A 7,834-nucleotide genomic window follows, 5' to 3' on the forward strand; every position below is an offset into this window, starting at 1 on the left:
AGCTGGAGATGAGTTTTTGTGACGTGGGCAGCCAGTGGTGGGAGGTTTTAGTGGATAATGCTGAAAAAAAGGGTGCTTCTGGAGCCCACATTGACCCTGGGTGTAGATCATCACCTGGCTATGGGTACGCTGGAGGCCTGACCCTCACATCGGCACAGAGAGCTGCTTTCCCACTTGCACCAGCACCCTGATGGGGACCACGAGCCCTGCCTTCCCCCACCTTCGGCGGCTGTTTGTACCTGGGTGCTGGTTCAACGGGAGAGGGCATGTTGAGGGACCAAGGGGGGTCTATTGCCCCTACACGATGCCACATGGACACAGCTGCCCAGTTGTGCTGCCTCTGTGCCCAGGCCAGAGCCAGAGTCTGTCTCCAAGGGAATAGGGAGATGCCAATTTGAGTTGCTTTTACCATCTCAAAGGTTGGCCTTAAAGACATGGGCTCCACGGGCCATGCAGTTGTAGATAAGTGTGTACCTGAATATGCCTGTCTATGCATGTAGATCAGCTCTTTACAGGCTTACAGCATCCAGCATTCGGATTCATGAATAACTCGCCTCTCCCTAGACCCTTGTAAAATTGGAAAGTACTTGTCTCCTGTGGAGATCCTGCTCTGTCAGGCTAAGGCTTGGACTTTATCCTGGGATTTTTGCTGCATGGTGTGCACATCCATCCCCGAGTCCTGTGCACCCACTGAGCAGCGGACATGTGCATGGGCACATTTCTGGGACATGTAAAGGGCTGATGCTTGTGAGGGATTTGGAGAACACTGTCAGAAAGTGGAACCTGCAAGTGCGATCGTTAATGCTGAATTATTCACAGCAGTTTAATCACACCTATGTTTAGGGCTTCTTTCTGGCTGGGAGCAAAGCCAGATTTCTTTGCATGGCCAAACAACTTCCAGGAATTCCAACGTAAGGCTTTCATGCCCTAAATACTGATAGTTTTCTATTAGGTGCATGAGTACTCATTCACTTAGGTAGTGTGATGCAAACGCTTGAGCACTCGGATCTTAGAGCCTCATAAGGGCAAATATGGAGCTTGTCCCAGTGCTGTTGCACAACTGCGATTAAACATGTGCTCTTTCTGGCTCATGGATCACCTTTCTATGATGCATTTGTCCACGTCTTCACACAACTGGTCTGTCATCTGTTATTAGACCATCTGTATGATACCTTGGTGCAAACCATTCATTGTCAGCTCTTAGGAGCAAGTATTGAGATTAGTCTGTATGAATCCAGGCACCAGCACTCATAAACGGCCCCAGCCACCTGGTGACATTGATGTAATTGGTTTGGTTGACCCTTGGAACCTGTAGTAATAAAACCTTGTAGGGAGCAGGGATTATTGACAAGGAAGCATCATCCGGTACCACCTGTATCAGTTTATTTGAAAACCAGTAGTGAGAAAATAGTTTTTGACCCCAGTGTACCATCACTACAGAGAAGAGACACAGGAAGGGAAAGCTCTTAGGTTGTTCAGCATGTCCATGGCAGAGCTAAGTAATAAGTCCAGTTTCTTGGCCATTGGATCACACACTCTCCATCATAAATAATGCTGAAGTTTCAAAGATTCCTGGTGTCCTTGTCAGAACCAATACATTGTTCATGGTTGAAGAAAGACAGAGTCTTATAAAAACCAGAAAAAGAGGTCCTTGTAAATCACCATGTCTATACTTAGAAATGCGTTAAACCTTCTAAGCTCCATTTCAGAGCACATAAATTTTTTTTTCTTTTTCCGAGTTGAGAAATACATCCAAAGGTCAGTCAGAAACAGGAATAAAACTGTCTTTGAAATCTCAAGCTGCTGTAATAGCATTTTTGGCAGTGAATGATAAACTTGAACAGTTAAGGTTTACATGGCAGATGAAGTGAACATGTATTTGTCTATACATTAAATGACCCGGCAGTGGCCCTTTTTCACTTCTCCCAGTGCATTGGACTATTTATAGATTTTTACTACAAATGGACCTCCTGAACAGAAGAAGGCAGACCAACTAGTTCTGAAGAAACCATCACAGTGGAGCTGTGCCCATAAGCCATCATTCCTGGGCAGGAGTACAATTTTAGTGATAACCTCCCAGATAGCAGGAATATTAACTCTTCCTTTACCTGGCAGGAATCTTTACAGTATTTCACAGCTTTTGGAGGGTATGAAGCATTGTTCAGGGACATCTTATGATCATGAGGGTGTTGGATTGAAAGGGAATTGTGGCATATCCTGGCTAGGGCTCTTAGAGATGTCTGGGGAATGAGGTCTACTAACCACTACACAGACTACACCTGGCTGAAGGGACTTAAAAGCCATGTATTCAGAGCTTTCAATTTGAATGAAAAGCCTAGACAGTCCTTGATGGGTGGATGGTGATAACACCCAAGGATGGCAGAGATTTGGGGTCTCTTCTCTGTCACGCCTCATAGATAGGAAGCTCTTGCTGGTGACCTGCATTGCAGTCCTTGCTCTGTTAACTCTGGAGAAGTATATTCAGGGTCTGATTTTTTGGAAACATCTTAATGTTCATTAGAGCAGGGATAGTCATGGCATCTCTTCCATGACCCTGGCTATGCAGCTGCACAACAATGTGCCCTGTCTGTACATGAAGTCCTAGTGGAAACTGGAAGATCTTCTACGGAGGTGAATACTTGGCCCTCATCCCTGGATATTTTAACTTGGTAACTGGGAATCAGGTGATGTGGATGTGAACCCCCCAGTGTGCAGGAGGGACTTTAACTGAGAGATTTGCAGTGAGAAGAAGAATTCTCTTGCTATTTTGAGTAAGTTTCCGAGCTATTGGATAAAAGAATCTGAATAAATAGGTCTTCAGCCTTTGGTTGCTTTTATGTAGGGCTGGTTGTGCTGAGGTGCCTCCTGGGCTGAACTGCCACTCATCTCAGCAAGGCTCAATGGTGACATGGGTCTGGTTAGCAGACCAGATCTCAAAACACACGTATTTCTAGGCTTGAGCAGGTATCTTCAGGATCCCAGGGAAAAACTGGCAAAAAAGCCCTAGATACACCAGGGACTTCAGGCTCCAGTGTAGCTGGTGGACGAGAGGTTTAGGACCACAGTTTTAGACATCTGGACTTGAGGTGGGAGCTAGGGAGGCTGTAGGCTCTCAAACCCTCCATGACGATGAGGTCCCATAGGTCCTCTGCTGGGTGGCTGCAGCCTGTGGGATGTTTTCTTCTTCAAGGATGAACGGCAGCTCTCCAGTCCCTGCAGGGTAGACTTGGCTGCTCCTTGCCTTTAGGGTGTCCTGGTGTGTATTCAGCTGCTCATGTGTCCAAGTGAGAAGCTCCTTTCCCCAGCTTCCCCCTTCTCCCAGGCCAGGGACGCCAGGCAGTGTCAGACTCATAAGGCTTCAAGCTGCTGAGGAGCCTTTTTAGGTACTTAGGTGAGCTGATGCACTGGCTTTCCAAGCCCACACTCTGTAGAGGAGCACAGACCAGCTGGGACAGTGTAGATTTTAGCTTGGCACATATCTGAGGAGCTTTCTAGGGTGGAAGAAAATATTCCCTGCAGTTCCAGGTGCTGGGAGTGAAAGTGGTGCTCTCTCTGCTCCAAACCATCTCCGCAGGCAGGCAAACCTGCACCACTCCAGAAACAGCAGAGGACTCTCCAAAAGCAAACATGCAGAGGTGGAGTTCAACAAGGGTTCAGCACTTCATGCTGTCAGAAAAATCGCTTTCTCCTAGCAGAAGGAGGACACAACACTCTCAGACTCCTTGTGAGAATGGTGGGAGCTCTTTTCTACAGTAGCATTTGCAAAAGACATCTCTTTCCCAGCCAGCCTGCTGTGTTCTTCTGCAGAGCCAGGCTGGGCTGTGGGATGCAACGGCATCAGAACCAGTTGTGGTACACAGGACCATGTGGTCATGTCCTCATGTCTGGTTCCCCTGACTGCATGCCTGCAGCTAGCTCTGCCTGGCACCATGAGCTCTGCATGTAAGTGCATTTCATGGTACAGATCTGCATGGCTTGGCTTAGAGGAGGAAACAGAGAAGAAAAGCTTGGGGCTGGACTCAAGCTGTCTGTATGAAGGTGTCTAGTCCCACTTGAGGTGCTGAAGCATAGCCACTGAGCTCACAGGTCTCCAAGTAGGACCTGTGTCTTCTCTCCCAGTCCTGCGAGGAGTGTAGGATTTACTAAAGCATCTCAGACATCACTAGATATCTGACCCTGTCATAGCACAGACAGCTGGATTCAATCTGTTGTGAAGAATCCAAAGTGCTGGTGTTTTCCTGTCCTCTGGGTGTCCAGATTCCTGCTCCAGTCACTGGACATCTAATCAATACAGTTGGGTAGTGTAGACAGAGACTCAGTCACAAGCCAGGAGGGTCTCGAGTCTGTTGCCCACACGCAGATGCCATTTTAGAGGTGCTAACTTGGCCCCTGCTTGCTATTCTTTAATTGCATGGGCTGCCACATGCCTTAACTGGGTGCCGAAGGACAACTCCAATGGCTCAAAGTGCCGCCAAGTGCACAACCAAATTGAGCCCCAGCACCCTCTCCGAAGCCGGCTGGCCAGTGGTCTTGTCATTTGGCCAACTGATCAACTGAGGGACGAAACAGGTCAGATTTCAGCCTCCTTCACCTTCGTTTATGCCCTTAAGCAATGCCTTATCTGTGCAATTGGTGGGGTGTCTCTTGGCAGGAGGGAAGGCAAGAGAAACTGCTAGAGGTCCTTTAGCTGAAATGCTGCCCCAAACATGAGCCCTGTAGGGAAAACGCCGCAGCAAAGTTTACAGGTGTAAGGGACTGAAACAGAGAGCGAGCGGATTTGTCTATGAAGATGTTTCAACACTGTCCATGCAGCTGCCCAGGGTAAATAACAGCTGGGTTCTGACAACGCTCCCATGGTGCCCTAACCACGCGGGGCCTCACTTCTGTGTTTTCAAATGTGTTTTTTCCTCTTGCCTTGCAAAAGCAGCTTTTTGTGAATGAGAGCTGGTCCATCAATAAGGGAAACAATGGCTCATAAAGACATAATGGTTCATTTGGGGCCCTGCCAGGGGTTATTATTTCTCCCGGTGCACTTTCGCCTGAGCTGAAGGTTGCATTCAGAGGCTGCGTTTTCCTTGCTTTGGTGCTCACACACCTCTGTGAAAGGGGCTTCAGGGTGAGGATGGTGGGAACTCAGGCTAGGCTCATTTTGCTGAGCTTTTCCTTGCCCTTCTTTCCCATTTTGCAGAAATTTAGATATCAGACCAGACCCAGGGAAACGTGAAACCATATCCAGTGAGTTTACTTACAAAATGAAGATGTGGCAGCAGTTACTTGGATATTTTTTTTCCCTTTCTCAGTGACAAATGAAGAAGCAGATTGCAACCGATCTGCATCTTTACCCTTCCTCTCCTCAAAGTAATAAGCCTGTGATCTGAGCAAATCTCTAGGAGTCTTTACATCCACAAAAGCATTTTGCTATGTGAACATACAGGACTGCAATGCCACTATCTAAACAGCATATATGATGGAGCAGCCCGGTCTCATGTGCTGTCTGGTTGTGTAATGGCAAGTCTCCTGCTTTCTGTTGTGTAGGAATACGTGTTCCCTCCCTTCTAGGCTTGCCACAGTAAACAGAGCCCTGAGAAATCACCCTTCTAACACCAATAAAATCTGTTATTTTAAATTTTTTAAAGCAGTCTGTTTTGGAGCTATTTCTGGGAGCTCTGTCCTGTGTAAAATTCCATGCCCATTTCAAATACCCTTACTACATTTCTTCCATCGTCTTGCTCTTCCATTCTGGCTAAAATTAAGATTAAAAATAAAAATAAAACCCCAACAACAATGTCCTGTACTGCCCAAAGTGTCTCAGACAAACTGGCAAAGCACAGCAATTTTAAGGCTTAGTGGCCCAGTCTTCAGAGCCCTTAAGACTTAACTTTCCATTAGTCAACAGGACAACTCATATAAATCCTAGTTCAATTGGTCAGAGAAGGACACACGTAACTAACTGCCTGATTTGCAAATGGCAGATCATCTGGTACTTGGGAATTTTCCATGGTTTAACCTTTGATGGAGGAGCTCAGGTTCTTGAGGGAACCACCTGCTCTCGTCCTTGCAGTGCAATGGGACGGGTGCCCTACAGCGTAGCATCAGTCGGGCTGGTGTGCAGAGCTCTTCCCAACCTTGACAAGAGTTAGCATAAGCTGTTTACCATGGAACACCAGTCTGATGCAAAGCTGGCCACTTATGTACTTGCACTTTGGCTACTTAAAGTGAGTTTGACAGGTAAAACGCATTTCATATGTGGGTATGTAGTCAGTGTTGACCATCTCTGGTAGTACAAGAACTTTGACATTACAGGGATTTATTTATCCCAGAGCAGAAAAAGGGGGAAAAAAACAGCTCTTCCCTTTAATTTCCAGCTTCACTGACTCAAGCGCTGCCTGCTCTGATCTCATTAAGTGTGTCCTCACTGTGTCTTGGCCAGTTTGCTCTAAGGGTATTGTGAACTCAAAGATTTGTGGCTGGAATGAGCTGAGCTGTTTGGAAAGAAAATAACGCATTTGTTTTATGTAAAGTAGTACAGCCAATGGAGGAATAGCCAGGACTTTATTGGGCCAAAGTCAGCCTGCTGGTAGTAGACTCCTAGGCATCTCGCCTTGTTGATGAGTAACAATGTAAACAATTTGAACGTTAATAATCTAATCAAAGAAGTTAATCTTTTGTAGCTAATTCTACTCCTGATGAAATCGGTGGGAGTTTTGCCTTTGGGTCCTTTGGCTTCTAGGCAGGACATTAAAAAGGAATTATGGTAGGGAGTGTGTCATACACTGTGACATGAATAGAGGAGCTGTCACAGGACTTTATGTGTCACAGGACATGAGATGTAGTAGCTTTTCCTTGGCTTCTCCAGAATAGTAATTTTGGGTAAAAGAGTTTCCCAAAACAATTTGTGAAAAAAACAACCAACCAAAACCTGAGCTGGAGCTCAAATGATTTTGATTCATCTTCTGCATAAGCATCAGGTCACTCATGGCCAAGTGCTCCTCCTCCCATGAGCAGGGATATGCGTATCTACTGAGTGGCCTTGTTTACACCCAGATCAGGGGGTGGCAGCAACCTGCCTTGGAAAGGCAGCTTTCTGATCTGTCCCTGAACTACAATTTAAAATGGTCTCTCAGGCTCTTGTATGAATATGCCAAACCATTAACACGCTATGTGGTATGTACAAGTGATACGTTCCTAGAGACAAATTAACTTTTGAGCCTGATTCTGAATCATGCATCTTTTCCTCCGATGATGCAAAGGAGCCTAAAAGAGGATGCCAATGTAAATCTTTTTCATGTCTGCTCTGGCATGGAGCAAGTAAAGATATGAACAAAGAAGGTCAAAAGGATCTGGTAGTAGTGCCAAAGTTACCGCTCTCAGGTGACTGTTCTCCAGGCTGGAGGCCACAGCCTCCAGAGAAAACCTGGCAGAACCCACTTTTGCTGGCTTTTGAGCTGAGCTGAAGGACCTTGCAGTGAAATGGATGGGGCAGGTTGCCACCAGAGGTTGCTGTGTGGGAACACCTTGCAGAGGGTGGTGACAAACATCTGCCCTCTCTGAAATTGCCTCTGTTGTCTATGGGTGAGCAGGAGTCATGCCTGAGGATGAGGCACTGTTGGTTTCCTCAGCTTTTGTCAGAGCTCTGCAGCCATTGCACCCTCCCCTCCCATGCAGCCGCGCATTTCTCCTGCCCTGTCTGCACCAGGCAAATGCTGGAGTCGTTTCCTGGGAACTGACTCAGAGAAGTGATGTGAAAGGGTCTTGGAAAAATGAAACATTGCTTAATCCCATGCTGGACCAGTTCCCCGACAAGTCTTTCTGCACAAAAGGAGCGTGGGAGCTC

Source organism: Haliaeetus albicilla, chromosome 3 (genome assembly GCF_947461875.1).
Source record: "Haliaeetus albicilla chromosome 3, bHalAlb1.1, whole genome shotgun sequence".
Taxonomy (NCBI): Eukaryota; Metazoa; Chordata; class Aves; order Accipitriformes; family Accipitridae; genus Haliaeetus; species Haliaeetus albicilla.